Source organism: Ammospiza caudacuta, chromosome 15 (genome assembly GCF_027887145.1).
Source record: "Ammospiza caudacuta isolate bAmmCau1 chromosome 15, bAmmCau1.pri, whole genome shotgun sequence".
In the NCBI taxonomy this organism is placed as follows: Eukaryota; Metazoa; Chordata; class Aves; order Passeriformes; family Passerellidae; genus Ammospiza; species Ammospiza caudacuta.
The window spans coordinates 5,201,765-5,227,106 of NC_080607.1; the positions used below are offsets into that span (position 1 = coordinate 5,201,765).

A 25,342-nucleotide genomic window follows, 5' to 3' on the forward strand; every position below is an offset into this window, starting at 1 on the left:
CCTTGTAGAGAAGGACATTCAGCCATTTTGTACCTTGTTAGTGAAATACTACAGAACCTATGCCTTGTAAGTCTGTGATACAGGTAAGAAATAATAAACACCTGAGTCTGAACACAAAATACCATCCGGAGTGCTTCAGTCCTGACCTTGACAGAGGCAAAAGCAGGCACTCCCCCTCCAGGGAGGAGCCTGCTGTCCCCCAGCCCTCGGCCAGGAGCCTTGGGAAGGAGGTCAGAGAGGAGAGCACCTTGTTCCCTGCCCAGCAGGGTGGGACTGAGCTCAAAAACATCACACTGGGAACATGAAGGGCAGCAGGAAAGGCAGCAATTGAGCATTCCCTCTTCACCTCAGCCTGTGACGGGTTTCACAACAGCCCAGGTGAGCTCTGTCACCTTGTCCTGCCAGCCTGACCTCAGCTGTCCCACCCCATGGCAGCAGTGCACCATGAAGCAGCAGCTCCTCATCTGCAGGGCTGTGCCCAGTTCTGGACCCCTCACAAGAGAGACCTTGAGGGGCTGGAGCATGTCCAGAGAAGGACACAGAGCTGGGAAGGGGCTCAGCCTGGAGAAAAGGAGGCTCAGGGGATCCCTGTGGCTCTGCACAGCTGACAGGAGGGGACAGCTGGGGGGATCAGGCTCTGCTCCCAGGGAACAGAGACAGGATGAGAGGGAACAGCCTCAAGTAGCATCAGCAGAGTTTTAAATTGGATATTTGGGAAAATCTCTTCACTGAAAGGGTTGCCAGGCATTGGAAGGGCTGCCCAGGCAGTGGTGGAGCGCCCACCCTTAAAGGTGGTCAGGAAATGACTGGATGTGGCACTCAGTTTAGCTGACAAGGTGGTGATCAGTCACAGGTTGGAGTCCATGACCTTGGAGGTCTTTTCCAGCCTGAATGGTTGTGCAGCTCAGGAAGGGAAGAGCTGAGAGGTCTGAACCTGCTGGGGGAGGAAATCACCATGGGCTGGCCACGGGAGTCTGCTCCCATGGAAACCACAGAGACACTGAAAACACATCCTCTCCTGTCCTGGGGCACCAAGGACAGGTCCAGCCAGAGCCTGCCTGACCAGGGGGCAGCGAGGGCCCCTCCAGGGTGGCTGGACTGGTCCCTTCTTGGGGACAAGCTTTGGAGGGGGAGGAAGGGCTCCTCCAGGCTGGGTGGGCTGGTCCCTTGCTGGGGACAGGGGACAGGCTTTGGGGAGGGCAGGAAGGGCCCCTCCAGGCTTCCCCTTGCTGGGGACAGGCCCTGCAGGGCTTTGCTGGCCATTTCAGCCCCTTTGCCCAGGCAGGTGGTGCTGTCCTGTGATGGTGTTCACAGGGGTCTTAGGATGAGGGAAGGGATGTAGATCTGACTCTGTATTTCAAAAGGCTTGATTTATTATTTTATGATATATAGTACATTAAAACTGTACTAAAAGAATAGAAGAAAAGGTTTCACCTCAGAAGGCCAGCTAAGCTAAGAATAGAAAGCAAAAGAATGAATAACAAAGGTTTGTGGCTCAGACTCTGTCTGAGCCAGCTGACTGTGATTGGCCATTAATTATACACATCCAACATGGGCCAGTCACAGATCCACTTGTTGCATTCCTCAGCAGCAGATAATCATTGTTTACATTTTGTTCCCGAGGCCTCTCAGCTTCTCAGGAGGAGAAAATCCTAAGGAAAGGTGTCACAGACATCTTTTCATTAAAATCCTTTTATTAGGATTTTTCCTGCTGAAGCTGAGAAGTTTCAGCAACCAAATGTAAACAATGGTTATCTGCTGCTGTGGAATGCAACAGGTGGATCCGTGATTGGTCTCAGGTGGATGTTTGGATTTACTGACCACTCATAGCAGAGCTGGGTCTCCCTCTCTGCTGGGACACAGCCCTTTGTTATTCATTCCTTTTCTATTCTTAGCTTAGCTAGCCTTCTGAGAACTTTTCCTTCTATTTCTTTTTAGTATAGTTATAATGTAATATATATCATAAAATAATAAATCCAGCCTTCTGAACATGAGGTCAACATTCTCGCCTCTCTCTTCATCCTGCAACCCTTGTGACCACTGTAACAGAAAGGATTTTCATGAAAAGATGTCTGTGACACTGTCCTGGCCAGGCAGGCTGGGGCTGTGGAGCTGCTGTGCCCACCCCTCTGAGCTGAGCTGAGCTGTCCAGGGATGCTGAGCCAGGGCCAGGCTGAGGCACCACGAGCAGCCAGAGCAGAGCAGACAGCAGCTCGTCATCACAGAGTGTGACAGCCAGCCTGGAGCTGCCAAGGGGAGAACTGGGTCAAGTGGGGAAAAGCAGGAGAGCAAAGGCACAAGGGTGGGATGATCTCACGGGAACACACAGTGATCCTGGGGGACACCTCCACAAGCTGTGGGATCCACCACCCAAAAGGAGCCTGGGTTTGGGGCTCTCCCAGCTCCCCTGCAGCCAGCCCAGCCCTCCCTGACACGTGTTGAGTGTGTGTTTGGGCAATTATGGATTTACATGATGTCAGCAGCTGCCGGGAGCCCAGACATCTGCTCGCTCATCATGCCCCAGCCAGGCAGCACAGACATCTGACCCTGCTGACAGGCACCAAAGGCCTCCCTCACACCCTCCCCTGGCACCAGGGCCTGCAGGGCACGGGCAGTGCCCTCCTGCCCCAGGGCCATCCCCTGAGCTGGGGTTAATGGAGCAGCCTGAGCTTATGGCACAAAAGGACACGCTGGAAGTGGAGATCAGCATCCCTGCGGCTCCAGAGCTGGTGCCACATGTCAAAAATGAATCATGAGAAACTTAGGGAGGGAAAAGAAGCCACCAAACTGACAGGGAGCCATCCCCTGAGCCAGGCTGGAGCCAGGCAGCCATGGCAGCTCACCCTGACAGCTGCCAGAGGCAGAGCAGCCAGGGCAGAGCCCATCCGAGACACCAACCCTCTCCAGCCTGCTCTGGCACCAGGAACAAGCAGGGCAGGGGAGCACAGCTCTGCTGCATCCTGGGGGACAGGGCTGAGGTGCCTTCTCCTCCTCTAGGCCCGGCAGGATGCAAAAGCAGCTCCCCCTGCTCCCTCACACAGCCTGGTCCCTCTGCCAGCCCTGGGGCACTCCCAGCAAGGTCCCACTCCCACCCTGCTGGGTGACACCTCCCAGCTGAGCAAACAAGCCCAGGAATGAGTTGCTGTGTCCCCTCAGAAGCCAAGAAACTCCTTCCACAGGCTTATTAACAGCCAAATGAAGATGTCCCAGCTGGAGGGGGACAGCCCTGAGCCAGCCCCTGCGAACACCCAGTGCCTCTCCAGAGGGAAGCACAGCCCAGACTCCACAGAGCAGGGAGAGGGAAGAGCCAGCAGCCCCCAGTCCACCCTGGTTCCTCCCCTGCTCCCAGCAGAGCAGGATGGGACCAGCAGCACCCCCACAGTCACCATGTGTCACCACTGAGCCCTGGTGTCACCCTCGGGGCAGGGCACGTCCTGCTGCTCACAGCTCTGGGGACATTCCTGCTTTCCTTGGCCCCACAGAGCAGGGAGAGGGAAGAGCCAGCAGCCCCCAGTCCACCCTGGTTCCTCCCCTGCTCCCAGCAGAGCAGGATGGGACCAGCAGCACCCCCACAGTCACCATGTGTCACCACTGAGCCCTGGTGTCACCCTCGGGGCAGGGCACGTCCTGCTGCTCACAGCTCTGGGGACATTCCTGCTTTCCTTGGCCCCACGGGCCCCTCCCATCCCACCAAGCCCCACAGATGCCCCCAGCCATGCCAGGGCCTGGCTGCCCCTGCCCAGCAGCCCCACAGTGCCACAGCAGTGGGGGTGACAGGGGGGTGCTGCTATTGCAGAGCTCCCCAGTTCCCTCATCCCTCCCTGGGACAGGCACCCAGCAGCACAAGCTGAAGTTTTTATCTCTCAGCAGTGATGAGAAACCATCCTCTGCCCCCTGAGAGCCATCCCTGCTGCCCAGCAGTGCCCTCCCTGCCTGGGGACAGCTGTCACACAGCACAGCACACCCTGCAGCTCCCAGGGACCCCAAAGCTCAGCCCAGAGCACCCCAGGAATGGGCACTTGGGAGCAGGGGGTGCATCAAGGACAGATCCACAGCAACCCCAGCCCAGTGCCTGATCCCTGCCCCAGGGAGGGGCCCAGGGCTCTGGCAGCCCCCTGGGGCTTCAGGCTGCCCAGCCTGTCCCTTCCATCACTGCAGGCAGCCCCATAAAGGAAGGAATGTGTTTCTTCCAGGGAAACTCTGACCTTTCAAAAGGCAAGGCTTGCACAGTCAGCAGAGTGGGGAACACACCAGGAGTGGAGAGAGGGGAAATTCATGATCTGGTGGCACAGCTGGGGCTTCCAGCTCCTCTAGCAACATCCAGCAAGGGGCACTGGCTGGGCAGGACAAGGCTGGGGATAAAGCAGGTGCTCCACACTGAGCACACAACACCCACCAGTGCCACAGCACATGATGCATCAGCCCTGGGGAGGCACTGGAGGGCTAAAGCCACCCCCAGAACACCCTCCCCATCCTCCAGGCAGACAGGGAAGGCTCCTTCCACCTGCAGGATGTCACCTGAGCCAAACACCCTCCCAGTGCCCTACCAGCACCCAGCCTTGGCAAGGGCACAGAGGAACAGGAGCCATGGGCACACAGGAACAGGAGCCAAGGGCACACAGGAACAGGAGCCAAGGGCACACACAGGAACAGGAGCCATGGGCACACAGGAACAGGAGCCAAGGGCACACACAGGAACAGGAGCCATGGGCACACAGGAACAGGAGCCAAGGGCACACACAGGAACAGGAGCCAAGGGCACACACAGGAACAGGAGCCATGGGCACACAGGAACAGGAGCCAAGGGCACACAGGAACAGGAGCCATGGGCACACAGAGGAACAGGAGCCATGGGCACACACAGGAACAGGAGCCAAGGGCACACACAGGAACAGGAGCCATGGGCACACACAGGAACAGGAGCCAAGGGCACACAGAGGAACAGGAGCCAAGGGCACACACAGGAACAGGAGCCATGGGCACACAGAGGAACAGGAGCCAAGGGCACACACAGGAACAGGAGCCATGGGCACACAGGAACAGGAGCCAAGGGCACAGCGTGGCCAGGCAGGGCTGGGGGCACCCTGAGGGACCTCCTGTGCCAGCCTGGCTGTCCCTGTCACAAACAGCCACACCCAGGCTCCCTGGCATCCCCATCCCAGAGGGGAAAGCTGCTCCTGCAGCACCCCAGGGCTGCAGGGAGGCTCAGGGTGCTCCTTGGGTCTCCCCTCTTTGGGCTCTGCTTCCCACAGCCAGGCAGGGCAGTGCTGGGGTGGGAATCCCAAGCAAAAGGGCCAACAGAGATTCAAGATATTTTCCTTTCTCAGGGAAAAAGGAGAGGGCAGAGAAACCCCAGATCAGGGTTTGGTGATGCTCTCGTGCCCCAGGACAGGGGGTGGTGGGAAGCAGGGGCTCCCATAGAGCTGCCTGGGAGGATGTGGGGGTGCCAGAACAGACAGGGATTAGGCACGGATCAGGCAGGGCTTAGGCAGGGATGCAGGCAGGGATGCAGGAATCAGGCAGGGATGCAGGCAGGGATGCAGGGATGCAGGGATGCAGGCAGGGATGCAGGCAGGGATGCAGGCAGGGATGCAGGCAGGGATGCAGGGATGCAGGGATGCAGGGATGCAGACAGGGCTCAGGCAGGACTCAGGCAGGGATCAGGCAGGGATGCAGGGATCAGGCAGGGATCAGGCAGGTATTCAGGAATCAGGCAGGGATCAGGCAGGAAGCAAACAGGGATGAAAGAATCAGGCAGGGATGCAGGCAGGGATGCAGAAATCAGGCAGGGATGCAGGCAGGGATGCAGGCAGGGATGCAGGGGTGCAGGAATCAGGCAGGTATGCAGGAATCAGGCAGGAAGCAGCCCTGGTGCCTGGCAGCCCCCTGCTCATCCCACCATGATGCCTCCACTGGGATGTGCTGCTCTGCCCTGAGCTGCACCCACAGCTCTGCCCCACCCAAAGGGCTCCAGGAAAGGCAGCAGCACCTCCAGATGGGACCTTCCCAGCCCAGGTACAGCTGCTGCCCCCAGAAACTGATAAATGCCATGTGGGGAAGGGAAAGGACACGTGGAAACACCTTCAGCACATCTGAGCCCAGCTCAAGAGCCAGTCCAGCTGACTGGGATCCCAGAATGGTTTGGGTGGGGAGGGACAATAAAGCCCATCCAGTGCCACCCCTGCCATGGCAGGGACACCTCCCACTGTGCCAGGCTGCTCCCAGCCCATCCAGCCTGGCCTTGGGCACTGCCAGGGATCCAGGGGCAGCCACAGCTGCTCTGGGCACCTGTCACAGACATCTTTTATGAAAAATATTTTCTTTAGGATTCTTTCTTCCTGAGAAGCTGAGAAGCCTCAGGAACAAAATGTAAACATTGATTATCTGCTGCTGTGGAATGCAACAGGTAGATCTTTGATTAGCTCATGTTGGCTGTTTGTAATTAATGGCCAATCACAGCCCAGCTAGCTCGGACAGAGAGCCAAGCCACAAACCTTTGTTATCATTCTTTATTATTTTATTCTTAGCTAGGCTTCTGATGAACTCCTTTCTTCTATTCTTTTAGCATAATTTTAATGTAATATATATCATAAAATGCTAAATCAGCCTTCTGAAACATGGAGTCAGATCCTTGTCTCTTCCCTCAACCTGAGACCCCTGTGAACACCATCACAGACACCCTGTGCCAGGGCCTGCCCACCCTGCCAGGGAACAATTCCCAATTCCCAATCTCCCATCCATCCCTGCCCTCTGGCAGTGGGAGCCATTCCCTGTGTCCTGTCCCTCCATCCCATGTCCCCAGTCCCTCTCCAGCTCTCCTGGAGCCCCTTCAGTCCCTGAATGGGCTCTGAGTCCTCTCTGGAGGTTTTTCTTCTCCAGCTGAACACCCTCAGCCAACAGAGGCCAACATTCCTCCAAACACCTCAAAATTCATTTGGAAGAAAATGCTACAAGATCACAGGAGAGGAGCAGCAGATCTGTAAATGAAACAGGCAGGAGCTCAAGGAAGAGAATTGCTCTTGCAAATGTCTTTTTTGGGCCCTGCCTGCAATTTATGCTGCTGTTCATCTCCCTTCTGAGGGAAGACAGATTCCCTGGCTGGAAAGAGGAGCAGGAAACTGCTGCATTAACCATGGAAAACAGCTGGAAAATGGATCTTTGAGGGCTTCCTTAAACTACCCCCAGCACTGGTGTTTGTAGCAGAGTTCTGACCTCTCACAGATCAGGGGCAGGAGGTAAATCCAAGCTTTCCCTTTGACTTGGCACCTGGAAATCTGACTGATCACTGAGCTGCAGGAAATCAATGCACTCACCAGCACAGGGAGGCTTCCATGAGCTCCCCACCCTGGCACTGCCCCCTTGCACCTGGCACTGCCCCTGGGCACTGCAGGAGCCCCAGAGAGCTGCACTGGGCTGCTCCCTCAGCCCAGCCAGGGCATCCATTCCTGCTGGCATAGGGATGTGCTGGGCACAGCATCCCACACTGGCTCACCCACCAGCAGCATCAATCCCTGAGGTTTTTCAGGGAAGTGGAGGAGAACATCTTAGGTGGGTTATTTTGGGTTTTTTTAAAAGATATGTTAAGGAGATATTTTCTGCAACAAAATGCCTGTTGCCATAAGGGTTTTAAACCACAAGAAACATCCCCAAAAATCCATTTTTCCCTGAGTGCAGGTTCAGCAAGGCTCAGGGGCTGGTCACAGCCCCACCAGGAGCCCAAAGGCTGCTCTGCCAAGGCCCGGGAGGTGCAGCTGGAACTGGTTCCTGCCAGAGCTCGAGGTGCTGACACCTCTGCAAGCACTGCCTGCACCCAGCCCTGACACCACAAACCGCCACTGCCTGGGATTGATCCCATTTGCTTTGCATCACTCCCAGGAACAAAGCTGAAAACTCCTTCTTTGCCCCTCTGAGCTGCAGCTGGAGCCTGGCTCAGCCCAGTGCAGGCAGCAGCAGCTCCACTGCCAGGCTGGGCCCCCTGTGCCCTGGAACCTGTGGGACCCAGGGGTGGCACCAGCTCTGCCACCCTGGGGAGCTGGCACTGCTCCCTGCCCCCTGCTGCATCCAGGCAGCACAGGGAGCTGAGTCACTGAGCAGGGCCAGCCCTGATCAATCCCAGCCACAGCTGCACAAACCCATCCCAGGGGCTCTGGGATCCATCCCAGCCCACAAAGCCACCCCAGGGCTCTGGGATCCATCCTCCCTGAACAAACCCAACCCAGGGGCTCTGGGATCCACCCCAGGGCTCTGGGATCCATCCCAGCACACAGAACCACCCCAGGGCTCTGGGATCCACCCCAGGGGCTCTGGGATCCATCCCAGCCCACAAACCCACCCCAGGGCTCTGGGATCCATCCCTGGGGCTCTGGGATCCATCCCAGCCCACAGAGCCATTCCAGGGGCTCTGGGATCCACCCCAGGGCTCTGGGACCCATCCCCAGCTCCTGCAGCACAGCTGCTCCAGCCCCTGTTCCCACCCAGCTCCCCCAAGGCCTCAGCATATATGGGACCCCCAGGCCAGCCCTGCCAGGCCCAGGGCAGACATTTTCTGCAGAGCCAACATTGCTGCTTCTCCAGCCCTTCCATTTTACCTCCTGGCCAAACCTGAGCACAGCAGCTGGTTGGTTTTTTGTTTTTTTTCCCTTGCTGTTTAATCTCTCCCCAGCTCCCAGAGGATGTTCTCAGCTACCTCTGATGTGTCTCAAATTCTACCCCCAGGCAGGTGACAAGCATTCAGGCAACTTGGACAATTAAATGACAAGAGAAGGAAGGGCTGCAGGAGAAGCTTAAAAACACAATAATAAATAAATAAAGGGGAAACAAAAAGCAAACCTGAGCAAAGGCTCCCCACCACACCCAAGGGCAGAGCCCGAGGGAGGCAGAGCTGGAGAGAATCACCAGAACCTGCTCTGAGAGGAGGGTCCCAACCCTGGGAGCAGGGACCCCACTGTCACAGCTGCTCTGGGCCCACCACAGCAAATCCCAGCACAGCAATTCGTGTCCTGGAGGTCCTGGGCCATGCACCAGCCTGGGCAGAGGCTGGCACAGCCCCTGAGCTCCCAGCTAAACTGAGAAAGCTTCAGGCAGGACCAGCAGCACAAAGCCAGAGGTGGCTCCAGCTCAGCCAGGTCCATCCCAGCCTGAGCCTGGGCTGGCACAGCACCCTGTGTGCTTCTGCCCACCAGCCCCATGTCACCTCCTGGGACCTGAAGTGGATCTGGGACCCTTCTAGAAGAGAAGAGAAGCCTGGGCTTTTTAAGAGTTGGGGCTGCCCATCTTGGTCAGCATGGAATGAGATGAGGGCTGGCAAGGCCACCCACCCCCAGACAGTATCCCCCTGCTTGGGCTGGCACAGGGGACACACCTGGGCCCTGCTCCATGCCAGGAGCACCCACAGCCACCTGCCCTCCCAGCCTGCCCTGAGCCCAGGGCACCACCCAAGGCAGCCACAGCCACCAGGGAGGGGACTCAGAGCACCAGGGCCTCACATGGCCCAGCACTGTGTGCCCTGCAGCAGCCTCAGGGACTGGCACTGGGGCTGGTGGCAGCACAGGGTGACAACCCAGTCAAGGACTGTCACTGGGGCCATCCCTGGTGGCAGCACAAGGGTGACAATGCAGTCAGGAACTGTCACTGGGACTGTTCCTGGTGGCAGCACAAGGGTGACAATGCAGGCAGGGACTGGCACTGGCCCTGGTGGCAGCACAGGGTGACACAATCTTCACATCCTCCACATCCCCAGCTCTGTCTCCCCGGCAACCCGGGCACCTTCTCGCTGGCAGCTGAGCAGCCCTGTGCACAAAGCCCAGCTGAATCCAGAGCAGGATTGGGGCAGCCTCTCCTTCCCTCACCCTCCCAAACCCCTCCAGCCCCAGTTTCCACCCCAAGCCCATCACAAAGCACCAGCTCACAGTGAGGAATGGGAGGAGCAGCTCCCCCTGCCCCCTCACCAGGGGCTCTGCTGCCACCCTGGAACTGGGGCTGGGGCAGGTGCAGTGACAGCCCTGTCCCTTCACTGGCTGCCTTCAATGGCAGTGTGCACATGGGAGCTGGGCAGGTGACACAGTGGCCACGAGCCCCAGCCTCCCACAGCATCCAGCAAGCCCAGTGACAATCCCTGACAGCTCCTCCACAGTGCAGAGCTCCCTGCACTGCCCACCAAGTGTCCTGCCTGCTGCACAGGGGGGCACAATAAAGGAAAGAACAGCAATGGGCTGGAAGAAGCCAGAGAGGTGCTGCTGGAAGATGATGCCCCAGAGCACACCCACATAGGGCAGGTGCTCTCCTGAACACAGCCCAGCCTCTGTTGTTCCCCTGGGAGCCAGTCCTGCACATCCCCAGCCCACACGGGGCCTGCTGAGATGCTGCCCACAGCTCCATATCCCCTGGGCCCTGCTGTGCCAGAAAAGCTGTAGAAACAACAATCCCAGGTGGCAAATCCTCCTCGGCAGGGATGTGAGAGCAGACAGCTCCTCCCCTGCAGCCAGCCCCACAGGGACCTCAGTGCAGCAGGGCTGAGGCCCATCCCAGTCCAGCCCGGCCCATCCCATCCCATCCCATCCCATCCCATCCCATCCCATCCCATCCCATCCCATCCCATCCCATCCCATCCCATCCCATCCCATCCCATCCCATCCCAGTCCAGCCCGGCCCTGCCCAGCCCAATTCAGCCCAGCCCATCCCATCCCAGCTCAGCCCGGCCCAGTCCAGCCCAGCTCAGCCCGGCCCTGCCCAGCCCAATTCAGGACATCCCAGCCCAGCCCATCCCAGCCCAGCCCGTCCAGCCCACCCCAAACCCCTGCCCAGGAGGGTGGGGAGGGTGGGACCAGAGCTCCCCAGGCCCTGCGAGGCCTTGGCTGAGCACGGGGCCGCTGCCTGCTCCCAGAGGAGGGGGCTCCGACAGGGGTGGGCACCCCAGGCTGCCCCGCCATGGCCCAGCTCTGAGTGCTGGGATGCACAAGAGGTGAAGCTCAGCCAAGGCAAGTAGGGGTCTGGCCCTCAGCCAGCCTTTCCCAAGAGTTTGGGGAGCTGGCAGCTCCCCCAGCCTCCAGGGCCCACATTGACACACACCACAAACCTGTTTGCTCAGCTGGGGCGGCACAGAGCAGGGCTCGCTGACCAAGGCATGTCTTGCAGCCAGGACGGGCCCCAAATCAAGAGGAAAGTGCAGGAGCAGCCCCGGGGCAGGGCAGGGCTCTGCCCTGGTGCCCACGGGCGGCACTGCCAGCTCCCAGTGCCTGTGCCAGCCCTGCCAGGGCTCTGCTGCAGCACGGGGTGCAAGGCAGGAGCACAGAGCAGCCTCACCCCCAGCTGCTCCATAAAACACCCAACAGCTCCTCTCAGGCCAGAGGGATCTGTGCAGTGCCCTGGGCCAACTCCTCCTACAGGGACCTGATCCTGCCCAGGGTGTTCAGGGGGCACTGGACAGCTGCTCCCTGCTCACCTGAGCTCTGCAGGCACTAAAACCTGTGAGCAGAGCTGTGGGACTGACCCCAGCGACAACCCCAGAGCCCGGGGGTGTGCCTGGGGGTGGTGCTGGGACCTGGCCCTGCCCTGCCTGGGGCTGGCCCTCCCCTGCTGACCCCCTCACTGCTTTTTGGGACCGGCAGTGAGTGTCCTAAAGCTGCCCCAGCCAAGTCAGCCCGGGCAGGGAGCAGGACCAGCAGCCTGCAGCCATCCCTGCCCTCCTCCCTGCCTCACCCAGGGATGGCACCAGAGCCCAGCCCTGCCATGCTGTGGTGCAGCAGGGCAGGGAGGCACAGCCCAAAAGTCCTGGGAGCCCAATTCAGACCCCACTGCCCACTGTGGGGCACCTGGGCTGCACTCCAGGAGCTGCTGCAGCCCTGGTGGAACAGCCCTCACTCACCCTGCAGGGACTGGCACAGAGCTGCTCCATCCTCCCTGCCTGCAGAGGAAGGCACAGAGCAGGGGTTCAGCTGCCTTGTGCTGGGATGTGCAGCCAGGGCAGAGCAGCTGCTCCCTGGGCAGGAACACAGGGCCAGACAGCCTGGAAAGCTGTGGGTTGGAGGAGGAAGGGAACCGCACCCAGAGCAAGGGAGGGCACCAAAAGGAGCGAGTCCTGGCACAGGCTCAGCCCTGCCTTCCCCATCTTCTCCCATCCAAAGGAAGGGCCAAGCACTCTTCCCACCATCATCATCCTCTGCTCTGCACTCCACAAGGCCCTGTCAGGGTCTGCAGTGGTGACAAAGTGACATTTTCCCCAACAGAAGGTGACACCTTGTGCACCATTGGGGTGGCTCAGTTGAAAGGACCTGCAGTGACCAGCTGGTGCTGTCCATGTCCTGTGAGCAAGCTGCCCCAGGATCAGCCACCAGCCAGCCCCAGGGGGAGGGAGCTGCTGGAACCCAGAGACAGGAGGAGCTCATTGCCAGCACAATCCCTGTGCCATGACCAAAGTGTCACCAACCCTCCAAAGCAGGGGACACCCCCTGGGCACAGAGCTGCAGCTCCCCAGGCCCCAGCACCCAGGAGATAAACGGGCAGCTGTGGAACCAAAGACACCCAAGGGCCTCAGCTGCACCTGGGCCACCAAAGCCACCAGCAAGGCCAGGGGCTGGCTGGCACCAGGGCCACCATGGGGCTGGCACATGTCCTCCTTCCTGCTCCTCATGCCAGCCTAGCATGGGGGACCCCAACAGGGATTTGCACCCATGCAGGGCCAGAGCTTCCTGGTGGCCTTGCCCAGGAGCAGAACACTCAGAACACTCCCCATGAGTACCCAGCCCAGCACAGAGCCCAGGGCACCCTGTCCCACACGTGGGGGACACTGTGGCCATGCAGGAGCACCTGGAACCCACCAGTGACATTGGGCCTGCAGCTCTGCCTGGACCAAGTGCAGACTGCTCACCCCACACCCAAACCCCTGCACACAGAGCAGGACAAGGATCCCTGCCACTGCTGGCTCTCCCTGCACCCCCAGGCACAGGTGGAGTTGGCATCTTGCAAAATGCCTGGAGGAGGAGAGCTGGTGAGAAACTGCTCATCGAGCACAGCAGAGACCTGCCCTGCAGGGAGCCAGAGGCAGCTCCAGCCCTGGGAGCCCATCCCAGCCCTCAGCAGGGACCCAGACCCCACACCCACAGACCATAGAGCATCCTGAGCTGGAAGGGACCCACAAGGACCATCCAGCCCAGTCCCCAGCCCTGCACAGACACCCCAACAATCCCCCCTGTGCCTGGGAGTGTTTCCAAACCTTCCTGGAGCTCTGGCAGCCTCGGGGCTGTGCCCATCCCCTGGGCAGTGCCAGCACCTCTGGGTGTGGAACCTCAGATAAAGAACCTGCAGCCATTACCCTGTGTGGGCAGGAGCCCCATGGGCAGCGAGGTCTGAGCCCTGTGGTGCACATTGTCACACACTGCTGTCATCTGGGGCAGAGCCAGGACAGGGGGTGCAGCTCTGGGGCTCCTCACCCCAATTTTCAGATAAGGACATGAGGGCTGTGCTGCAGCTCTGCCCAGGCTCACCTCACTCTGCAGCTCAGAGAGCCCCAGCAGAGCAGGACCTTGTCCCCCGAGTCCTTCCCAGCCCTCAGGGCTCTGGAAGCTGCTCACATCTGGTTCCCATGGCTGTCACTGTGCTGGGGGGCTCTGCAATGGAGCAGTCCAGCAGCTGGAGGGACCCTGGCATCCCTGAAGGGCTGGGCCACAGGCCCTGGACTCTTCCAAGCATCACAGCAATTGAATTCTGAAGCTCAACCTTCCCAGGCTGCGCCTGAGGCCAGCTGGGAGCCCAGGGAGCACAGCCAGCAAAACCCCAGAGCTGCTTTGCAAACACACTGGTTTGTCTCCCTCAGACCCTCCTCACAACAGAGAGCACAGAACCCCAGAGTGGGCAAACCCAACAGTGAGACCCCAAACCCCTCTGGCAGTGGATGAGGCAGCTGGAGGGTTTCTGTGGGCACAGGGGCTGCTGCCCCAGCCCCAGCCAAGGCAGGAAACAATCCCAACACAAAGAGAGCCACAACAAGCCCAAGGCCAGCAGTGTTTGGTGTTTTTGGTGGGAGCAGGCCAGATTGCCAGGGGTTCCTGGCAGACAAGGCTCTCCCTGCAGCACCTCTCCGTGCTGAGCAACCTTTTCTGTGCTGTAAAACCCACTCAACCTCATGTGGGATGTGGAGAGAAGAACAAAAGCCTTCAGGATAAACTCACGCTGCTTGCAGGGGCTGCTCTCAGCACTCAGCTTGGGCACGATTTACAACCTGCAAAGAGGAAAGCACATTTGGTTAAAAGGAAGGGAAAAGTCCTGCCCAGAGATGATGGCAAGCACTCAGAAGGACACGACAGCTGTCACCAGAGGGTGCCTGCCCAGCTCCAGAGCTGTGTTTGGATTCCATACCACTCTCCCCGCTGGAAATGGGAGCTGTGCATTGCTTCAGACTCCTTCTGCTCTCCTGATGTGCAGCCAGCCCCGCTGCCTCCTGGAGAACAGCAAATATTTACTACAGCAGAGCCCACACACCTCTGAGTGCCACCAGATCCCCTGGGCACGGCCCAGGCTCTCCTTTCAGGCCATCTGTGCCACCTCCTTGTCCCCATGGCTCCAGGGCCAGCAGGGCTTTGCCTGGGGGGCAGTGGGGCAGGAGCTCCCAGCCATGGCAGCTCCAGCAGGGCCAGCCCAGCCTTCAGCAGCCTTGCAGAGCCTCTTTACATGACAGCTGCACCCAGCCAGGGAGGAGGATCTGCCCAGCAGCAGCACAGGAGCAGGAAGCACGGTCTGGCACAGCAGGGACAGCCCCCACTCCTCCAAGGGTTAAATTTCAAACATCCTCGGACAGGCGAGGCCCAGCCTCCCCCCAGGCAGAAGCAAAGCAGGCCTATGCAAAACTCCCTCCTCTGCCATGGATTCAGCAAAATCCTTTCACTCTGCACAAGCAAACATCAGCTGTGTGCAGCCCAGAGCCTGCCCTGAGCAGCACAAAGGCTGCTCCCAGCCAGAAATCTGATGTGATAAAGCTGTGAGCTTCAGCAAGGAGACAAACCCACCTTAGAGCAGGTGAGCTGCAGGAGAGGTGAGGTGAGAGGAGAGGAGGGGGTGGCAGCTGTCCTGTGCCTGTCACCCCGGGGAGGCACAGACAGGATGTCACCACGGGCTGGCTCTGGGTGCCCCCCTGCCCAGCGTGGCTGAGCTGTCCTGGCTAAGGGAGCAGGGCTGGTGCCCACACAGGGCAAGGCTGTGCCCAGCTCAGCACTGGTGGCACCCAGAGCCCCACAGCACCACTGCCATGGAGCTGGGGGTGTGCCCCAGTGTCACTCAGGGATGCCACTGGTGTCTGGGGGCTGCTGTCATGCCCACAGTGCTCCATCCCAGAGCCCAGACAAAGCTCCCTCCTTCCCCTGCCTGCTCTGCTCAGGAGCTGCTCCTGCTCAGAGGCTCAGGGGGCAGAGCAGCCCAAGCCCCTGTGGGAAGGGCTCTGTCTGTCCATGGGTGCCACCAGGCTGAGCTGATCCACGGGCTGGGCTCCAGCAGCACAGGGCACACAGAGGATCTGTGGGATTCTCTCCCTGCTCCAGCACAGCTTCCATGGCCCTGCTCATTCTCTGTGGGGCCCAATGATTTCTGTGGGTTCTCCACGCTGCTGCCAGCTTTGTGTGCTTGGATTTTGGATTTCTCTCATCCCAGCTCAAGGGATGGGCGGGCAGGTGCAAGAGCAGCCAGCTTTCCCCAGACCCCCAAGGAGGAGGATGGCACCAGGGCCCCCAGGGCTGCATCCTGAGGGAGGATGGAGGATGCAGCCACCATGGGCAGGGCAGTGGCACTCAGCACTGTGCTGTCACTGCCACACAGAGCCCCTGCCCTCCCCGTGCCCTCCTGCCCTGGGAGAGGCCACCGTGGCTGCTGAGCCAGCTCTGAGCCATGGCCCCATTGGGGTGGGAGCCACTGCACCAATGAGGATCCCATTAATGCAGGGCTCTGGGAATCCTGGCAGTGGCAGCGAGGCCTCCCCCAGCCCGGCTCAATTCTGCCCAGAGCAGCAGCTCCCAGAGCACAAACCCACAGCAGCCTGAGCCCTGAGCTCCTGCCCCTGCTGCTCCCAGAGCACAAACCCACAGCAGCCTGAGCCCTGAGCTCCTGCCACCCAGCCCTGCTGGTGCCAGGCTGCGTGCACAGCCACAGCCACTGCCCCAGGCTCACAAACATCCACAGTGACCCACATTGTCACTACATTGTCACCACCTCGTCAGCACTGCCAGCCAGCCCGGCCCTGACCGGTCAGGGTGGCACTGCCTGGGGACAGACACAGGGACAGACACAGGGACACGGATGGAGGCACTGCTGGCCAGGCTTAGGAAGGAGCCCTTCACTGTCCCAGCTCACCCAGATTGAAAGCAGCCCCTGGCACAGCTGCTGATGGGTCACACCGAGGGACAGGGACTCGGTGTCCCCTCCAGCAGGGCAGGGCACACACAGGGCAGGGGGTGCAGCTGGAGAGGAGCCCAGAAGACACAGGGGAGACCATGGACCACCCCAGGGACCATGGACCACACCACCATGGCCTTCCCAGGCCTGCCCAGGCTGAGACTGAGCTCCAAAGCTCCTTCAGCAGCATGGAGGTGCCCAGGAGGGCTGAGAGTGCCCCTGTACCCAAAACACAGCATGGGCAGCTGCACCTTCTCTACATCCTGCGGCCCTTCCCTGGGTCACCCCAAGTCAGACAGGTCTTACACCAGACCAAGGGGATGAGCAGGAATTTACTCATCCCATAGAATCCCAGAATGGTTTGGGCTGGAAGGGATCCCAAAGCCCATCTCATTCCATCCTCTGCCATGGGCAGGGACACCTTCCACTGGACCAGGATGCTCCAAGTCCCATCTAGGCTGGCCTTGGACACTTCCAGGCATGTTGTGCTACCATGGCCACCATGCCCTACCAGCAGGAAGCATTCCTTGGTTCCCTGAAGAACAGTCCCAGGGAATCTGCAGAGGTCACAGCCCCTGCCCCACGAAGGGATGTGCAGAGCCAAGCCAGACCAGCCCTTCCAGGAGGCTTCTCTTGCTCTGGCCACTCCACAGAACCTTCATCTATCAGGACCTGAGTAAATCTGCTACAGGGAAATACTGCTGAGAATTTGGGCTGGAATTTTCCCCTGCCAAAGTTCACCATCACCACATAACATCAATCTGTATCCCTGTCAAAACCTTCCCACAGTGAGCAGCAGCCCCACCATCCAACCACCCCTCTCCCACCTGGAGCCCTTTGCCATGTCCCTCTCAGCATCCCCAGAGCCCCAAAGCTGTGCCAGTACCCTGATCCCCCATGCCCCTGCCAGCACAGGCACTGCCAGACCCAGAGTGCACCTCATTACAGCATCCAGCTGCTCCCCAGGGGAGAAAAACCCACAGGAGCCCCGAGCCCTTCCCGTGAGGCCACTGGGGATGGGCTGGTGGAGATGGGCCGGGAGGATGGAGGGGATGATCCAGTGGAGATGCTCTGGGAGGATGGAGGGGCCGGGCCGGTGGAGATGCTCAGGGGAGGAAGGAGGGGATGGGCTGGTGGAGATGCCCCAGGAGGATGGAGGGGATGGGGAGGATGGAGGGGATGGACAGTGGAGATGCCCCAGGAGGATGGAGGGGATGGGGAGGATGGAGGGGATGGGGAGGATGGAGGGGATGGGCAGGGTGAGATGCTCCGGGAGGATGGAGGGGCCGGGCCAGTGGAGATGCTCAAGGGAAGATGGAGGGGATGGATGGTGGAGATGCTCAGGGGAGGATGGAGGGGATGGAGGGGATGATCCAGTGGAGATGCTCTGGGAGGATGGAGGGGATGGAGGGGATGATCTGGTGGAGATGCCCCGGGAGGATGGAGGGGCTGGGCTGGGGGAGATGCCCTGGGAGGATGGAGGGGATGATCCAGTGGAGATGCCCCAGAAGGACAGAGGGGATGAATAGTGGAGATGCTCCAGGAGGATGGAGGGGATGGACAGTGCAGATGCCCCGGGAGGATGCAGGGGCCGGGCCGGGCCATCCCCGCCCCCGGCCGGCCAGGACGCCTCGCTCGCTGCTGGCACGGCCCCAGCCAGGCCGATGAGCTGATTACAAAGGGGAATGTGTCATTTCAAATACACAATCAGACTTCCCGGCCCTTCTGCCCATAACAAAATGTCTCGTGAAATGGCTCGTTCCGTTCTCCCATAGAAACGTGTTTCCCTTCTAAAGCCTGATACGAGGAGCGGAGGGGAAAAAAAAAAAAAAAAAGGAAAAGGCAAAGCTAAAAATATCACCCGAAAGATACCATGACAGCAACAGATTCACAGGAAAATGAGGTGGGAAGGGGGCTGTGAATGTGTTAAGATTCTGTTTAATCTCTCCCCAGCCACCTAAAAAACGCACGGAAGGCAGAAACGATACCTCAACATTTCCTTTGTGCGGAGCTGACTCCACCCTGTGTTTTCCTCTCCATCTGATGCTCGGGAAGGATAGCAGCAGACATCTCTGCTGCCAGGCAGCGAGGGGCCCGGCAGTGGGTTAGTAGGAGCAGAGGGAGGAAGGAGCCGGTGGGAGGAACCTGGCAGCAGGGCTGGGCTGTGAATCCCCATTCAGCATCGCTCAGCCGCAGGATGTGCTTTACTCTGGCACAGCACCTGCTCCTGCTGCCCCCAGCGCCTCCCCAGGGCTCCAGGGGGCTCGGGGACAGCCCGGCCCAGCCAGGAGCTCCCAGGGCCCAGCACAGCCTGGGGGAGCGGGCTGGGCACTGAGGGGGGATGGAGCACATCCCGGCCTGCGGCCACATTTCACTGCCACAAAGGGGCCAAGTGGCCGAGTGAAACTGCTGACCCGCTGGCAGGCACAGATCTGCAGCTTCAGCCTCATTTGTCTCGTGTTCTGAGCACAATGGGGTCAGCCCAGCATCCCCTGGCTGTGCTCCTGCAGCCCGGGCTCTGGGCAGCTCCTGCAGGAGGGTCCTGGGCACTGCTGAGCCCCCAGGAGCCTGCTCAGGGCAGGACACAGAACTTCAGCGGGAGGGGGAAAGAAAATCCTCTTCCAGAGAGTTATCATCCAGATTTTAAGGCTCTGTCTGCTGCTTCCATTCCATGCCAGGACACTGATAACCCTGAGCTGCATCCAGAGCCCCCTCAGCTGTGTACTGGGACAAGCAGACAGGAATTTGTATCAAATGACCCATCCAGGGCTCTGGGGTGTCTGTCCCATTCCACACAGTCCCATCACTCCCTGCTCAGTGCAAACAGAGCAAATCTTTACTCCTGTCCCAGTCGTACCAAACTTGAGCCCAACAGCTCTCCTTAGGATTGGATATTAGGGAGAAACCCTTCCCTGCGAGGGTGGGCAGGCCCTGGCATAGGCTGCCCAGAGGAGCTGTGGCTGGAAATGTCCAAGGCCAGGTTGGATGGGGCTTGGAGCAACTGGGATAGCCAAAGGTGTCCCTGCCCACGGCAGGAAGGTTGGACTGAGATGAACTTTAAGGTTCTTTCCAACCCAAACTCATGATTCTATGGCTCCAACATCCCCTTGGAGCAAGGCAGGACAAAGGGAGCAGCTGCCATCCAAGACAAGGGACATCCATGGTGCCTGGGCCCAGCACCTGCTTTGCACCAGGGATACTCTCTGTGCACAGGAGCTGCTGCAGGAAGCAGCCACTGCTTCCACACTGGAAAACGTGGCTGCCCAGACTTCCTCCTCTTCCTCTGAAGACACACTTGGGTCCTGGACACCCCACAAGGTTCCCCTCAAGGGCTGGAAGGAGAGGAAGGCTGGATCTGCAGCCACAGGGAGCCTTGCAGCAGGTCCCCATCAGGGACAGTCTCCTCCCTTTCCCACACTTTCCCCCTCCTGTGATCCAGACAGGAGCACCATGAAGGACCAGCCTGGCCAGCAGCAGTGATGATGCTCAGCTCTACAGCCCTGAGTGGCACAGGGCAGGGGCTGGAAGGGGTTCCTGAGGGAGGCTGGAGCTTCCTGCAGCTCGCACAGACCCAGCTCCTTCCAGGCTCAAGGGACAGCACAAGCTCCCAGTGCCTCTGAGCCCAGGCTGAGAGCCCACATCCCCTGCACAGGGTCAGGGCCCAGCACCACAGACCTGCACAGGCTGTGACAAACACAAAGCTGCTGACTCAGAGGCACTGAGTGCTCTGAGGAGAACAATGAGCCCCACAGCCATGGCTGTCACAGCCCCAGCACGCTTTAGGTGCTGCCAGAGAGTCAGGTGTTCATGGATGCACAAGTTCCCCTGTGCAGGAGCTCCCAGCACCCAGGGACTGCCACTGTTTTGTGTTTCTCCTTTGGCAGAGGGAGCTTCAGGCTCAGCTCAGACCTCCAAGTGACAGGCACCGCATGCAAGTCTACTACAGGCAGGCCTGGCAGCCGCCCACGCCGCTCTGACAGAGCTCAGCCCTGCTCCTCGCGCTCCCATCGTGTCCCAGCTGCCACCCAGCACCACAGCCCCGTGCCCAGGCAGCAGGGAAAAGGCCCAAGTGCACAGCCAAGGAGAACTGAGGCAAAGGACACTCCAGTGGTGTCTGTGAGCCTGAGCAGGAAGCTCAGGGAAGAGCCAAGCCCAACCCCTGCCCTTTAACCGACAGGTCATTGTCAGCAGCTTCCTAATTTAGAAACCCTAATTAGTTATGGGAAAGATTTCTTCTGTTAGGGACAGAATTAGTCAGGCACCTGAGTGGTCTGGAAGGTTCCTGCAGGAAAGCAGAAGTCCCAGCAGTGCTGGACAGAGAGGAAGGCAGGCAGGACGCCCAGAGTGACGGCAGAACCCCGCGGGATGAGGGCTCGGTGCTGCCAGCAGAAATCCTTCATGTAACTCCAGAAACCAGGGAGGGATCCAGCTCCTCACCAGGACCAAGGTCATCACCCAGAGCTCAACAGGGAGCTCAGCTGCCTGGGGGAAGAAAAAGACTTTCCCCATCCTGTGCTGCAGTGATTCCTTCAGCTGAGCCAGCCACAAAGACATCACACATCACCCTGGAAGGTTGTGGTGGGGGTGGCAGGCCAGGGAAGGGGGCCCAGCACGCTCTGTGTCTGCACAGGGAAGGCACCAAAATCTTCGGCGCACCAGGAACACTCATACCTCTAGCTCAGAAATCCCATGCTGGACTCCAAAAACCCTTTCTAGATGCTTCCTCCTGACCAAAACATCTCCCCTAAGAGTTCTGGAGAATGCTCATATCTCAAGAATTGGTAAAAATAAAAAATTCTAGGCAGTCCTAGGCACAACATCTACAAGCAGCCAAAGCAGCAGGGGAAGAACCCATCTCCTGTCAAAGGGAGCCAAACACAGGCTCTGCACCCCAGGGCTCTGCTGGGAACGGCTGCATGGAGGAGAGCAATCCCCATGGCACAGGGATGGAGGGAAGAGGAAACGAGATGGAATCCTCCCCTCCCAGAGGGGCTCAGAGCCCACAGGAGACAGCTGCACCCTGCTCCTGGACTCCAAACACAGAGGCCATGCCTGGGTAAGGCAGGGAGCTCTGGACCTGCCACAGCTTCCAGAAGATGCCCTGTGTCCCTGCAGGCAGCAGACAGGTCCTGATGGAGAGACCCAGCACCCCGGGGAGTCCCGCAGACGGTGCCGTGCCTGCGAGCCAGATTCTGAACCAACATCATTAGAGTCATTAATGAATTCCCTTCCTGCAAGGACCATCACCCAAAGCCAGGCAGCTCCAAACTCGCCCCATTGCAACAAGGACACGCAGCTGAAGCCACCAGAGCCGCTCCCCAGCCATGTCCGAGGGGCCTGGCACAGCCAGGGGATGTGCAGACCCCCGAGGAGCAGAGCAGAGGAACAACGTGCCTCCCCACACCCCGAGCTTTTCTGGAGTAAAAATCCCTTTGGGCAAGTGCAGCAGGAGAAAGCTGGAGGGAAAGTGGCAGCTGAGTGCAGGAAGGAGATGGAGGCATGGGCTGGTCTCGCTGGGGATGCTGGAGAAGCCACACCTCATGCACAGCAATGGAGAAGGGGCTGATCAGGAGTCACCTCACAGCATCCACAGCTGAATGAAGCACAGCTTTGCCATCGTCTGCAGCACACTGAGACTGCCCAGCCGCACACCCCGACCATTGTCTGCCCACAGGAGGGTCCCCACCGAGACGGGTTGAGGGAACAATACAGAGAAACAGCCAGAGAACAGCGACGGGAAATACAGAAACCACTGATGGGGAAAGGGCCACGCAGGTCCTCTAGTACAATCTCCCGGGTAACCAGCCTATGGAGAAAATGCTGAGCTCAAGGATACCTCCAGAGCCCACCTCCTGCCATATGACGGTACTCCAAAAATAACCACAGAAATATGCGAGGACCCATTCCAAGTTGTTCCTGGCCCTCTCCACATTCTCCCTCTAATGTAAATCATCTCCCTCAAATCACAGCCCGGCGGTTCAATGTGCTGCCGCAGCTCGGGGCTCCGGATCCCCGGGGCTCGGGATGCCGGGGGTGGCCGGGTCCGTCCCTCAGGACGCGGCTGGCGCTGCCGCCTGCCCGGAGCCCCCTGGACCGGAGCCCCGCCCGCAGCATCCCGGCGGGACAGGGAGCGGGATGCGCCGCCGCCGCCGCCGCCGCTGAGGGCAGGCCCGGCTCGGGGCAGCGCTCCCGGCCCGGGGCTGAGCCCTGCCCGCCTCTCCCCTCACAGCCCGCGCCGCACCTGGGGCTGCCCGGCCCCGCACCCGCGGCCGCTCACCTCGGCTCTGCCCGCTCGGCTCGGCTCCGTTCCGCCGCCGTGTGCGGGGCGCGGCCGCCGCCGCTGCCCGTCCGTGCCCGCTCCTGCCCCGCCGTGCGGCGGGCGCGGCGCAGCGCGGGGCGGGCCGGGCGCGGTGCGGCGCTGCGGAGGGGCGGGCCCGGGGCTCCCGCACCGCCCTCGCCCGGGCCCGGGGCTCCCGCACCGCCCCCGCCCGGGCCCGGGGCTCCCGCACCGCCCGCACCGCCGCCGCCCCGAGCGCTCCCGGCCCGTGGGGCTGCGGGGGCTGCGGGGGCTGCGGGGCTCCCTCCGCCCCCGGGACACCGAGGGCCCCCCGGCTCCCCACGCACGTCCCGCAGGACGCGCCCCCGGCCACGGGCAGGGTCCGGTACCTTCAGTCTCCTCCCCCGGGCCCCGTCCCTGCTGAGTCTCTTCTGTCACCCGTGCGGGACACGCGGCGGGTCCTGCCCGGCCCTTCGTGGGGCACCCCGGCCTGCCCAGCAGCGCCGTTTGGGGGCACACCCGTGAACCGGCCCCGGGACATCTCCACATCAGCAGCTGTCAGACTTGTGCATTTTGGGGTGGCAGGGCAAGCAGCCCCCCGTCCAGGAGATGCAAACGGAAAGGGGAGGCTGTTGCTCTTCAAAATCTGTGTGCATCTGCAGCACCGACAATTGGGATACATGGGCACACTTGGATGCACAGCAGGGATGCACTGGGGGCACAGGGATGCACTGGGGGTACAGGGATGCACTGGATGCCCAGCAAGGATAGAGTAGAAGAGGGATGCACTGGATGCACAGCAGGGATGCAGTGGCCACTCTGCTCCCAGTGTAAGCTCTGAGTATGGGGCTGGCTCTCAGACAGGGAGGTGCCCACTCAGCCCTCTCTGCCCCCCTGTGTGGCAGACCCTGGCTGCAGGGAGGTGCCAGCCCAGCCCTGGGCTCTGGGTTCCCCATTCCCAGGGCTGTGGTTGCTCCCAGCTCAGTTCCTGGAGCCCTCTGCTCACCTGCACCGAGCAGGAGTCCCGACAGCACCCTGAGTGTCCTGCAGGGCCTGCCTTGCACCCTTACCTGGTGCCACAGCTGCCCTCGGTGTCTCTCCTATGTGAGGGACAGAAAAGGCCTCCAGAGGTGGGGGACCCTTCCCAGCAGAGAAGCTCCAGCCTGGAGCCTGTGCCCGTCCTGTGCAGCCAGGCAGTCACAGGGTGTCAGCACATGGTCACCTGCTGGCTGCCCTGGGTGCCAGGGCTCTGTGCCAGCTGCCTCCAGGTGCTGCTCCTCAGCTTTGTCCCCCCAGCCCCAGGGAACCCTGCAGGTCCCAATCCCACAGGCAGCCTGACCCGCAGCACCAGGGCTGGGCTGGGTGCTGGGATGAGGCAGGCTTTGTGTGAATGCTTTAGAAAGTGCCTCCTTTATGAGCCACGCTGAGGCTTTTTCCCTGACAAACCACATACCAGCAGAGAGTACCAGGAACAAAATGAGGCTGCATGGTCCAGTGGTTCGAGCCAAGGCAGCGATGCCAGCGGGATTGTGGGCTCTAATCCCCTGCTGAGCTGTTGACTCACTGTACAAACTCAGGCAGGTCCTGCCCTTTGTGCAGTGGAGAAGCCCAGCTGGAAAGTTGGGTAAATAGCAGGAACCTCTTGGAAAAAAAAAGAAACACCCCCTGCATGGGAGCCAACTTGAGGGAGGGCATTCATTTATAAATAAATATTCCAGCTGGCGGCTGAGATCCCCTGTACAGGCACAGCTTTCCCTCCCAACCTTCACTGCTGCACATCCTCAGGGGACAGTGCTGAAGAGGTGCTGTGCCTGCTCTGCAAGGGACAGCATTTGCTGCAAGGGACACAACTGGTGTGAATTTGTAGGGAATTTATACAGGAGAAAAGCTGCACTGTGCTGTTGAAAAAAGAAATAATTGCAGTTGTGTGCAAGCTGCTGTGACTGTCTGCATTCATCTTGCAGGCCTTCAAAGGGAAAACAGTGATGGCTGCTCAGGGGGTTCTGTCACACTCCAAAGGAAAGTCTGGGAAATGTAAATGTTAATTCACCCTTTGGAGTGAATTTGGGTCAGATAAGTCAGTGGGTGACTGCACTGGCAGCACTCTGAGCACACATATCCCTAATGTCACTGTCCCCTTGGGATGCAGGATCCCCTTTGGGAGCCAAGGAGCTGGAAGAAGAACTTACAGAACAGATTTCCCCAGTGAATCCTTCACTCCTCGTTTCACACTGCTGCAAACAGCCCAGCCTGTTTTCCCCTGACCACCAAGCCAAAGCCTGAGTCTCTCCCACAGCCCTGAAGGCATGGAAAATGCACCTGCTGAGGAGAGGGAAGGAGCTGCCCTAGCAAAATAATCCCCTGGGAGCTCTCATGGCCACAGCTGCGATGGGCTCTCCTGGCTGTTCAATATCTGATAAATGAGCTTTCCTGCATCCCTGCCCAATTCCTGCTGCAGTGATGGGAGCAAACACCACACATGGCAGATGGGGTGGGCAGGGAGGGGACAGCAAGACTTCTCTATTCCCCAGAAAACACTAAGGAAGTGTAAATTTTGCAAGGTTTTCAAGAACTTAACTGAAAATTAAAAGATATTTCAAGAAATTTAAAGACATTTAAGGGAGCTGGCATTTGTTCAGGTTTCTATTTTCAGATGAATTGAACACATTTCCAGAAAACACAGCTGTTTTA

At 59.7% G+C, this 25,342-nt stretch overlaps 1 protein-coding gene across 5 annotated transcripts in view; it reads right to left on the reverse strand.

The window, feature by feature from the left end:
* Positions 1-22,750, reverse strand: part of EPB41L1 (erythrocyte membrane protein band 4.1 like 1) — a 63,828-nt gene extending 41,078 nt beyond the window's left edge. For all 5 annotated transcript variants that reach the window (XM_058815001.1, XM_058815002.1, XM_058815000.1 and 2 more), the window contains exons 1-2: positions 22,652-22,750; positions 14,166-14,215 (exon numbers count right to left, since the gene is read on the reverse strand). The gene's annotated coding sequence lies outside the window, so the exon portion shown is untranslated. The remainder of the gene's footprint in view (positions 1-14,165; positions 14,216-22,651) is intronic.
* Between the last annotated feature and the right edge of the window lie 2,592 nt (positions 22,751-25,342).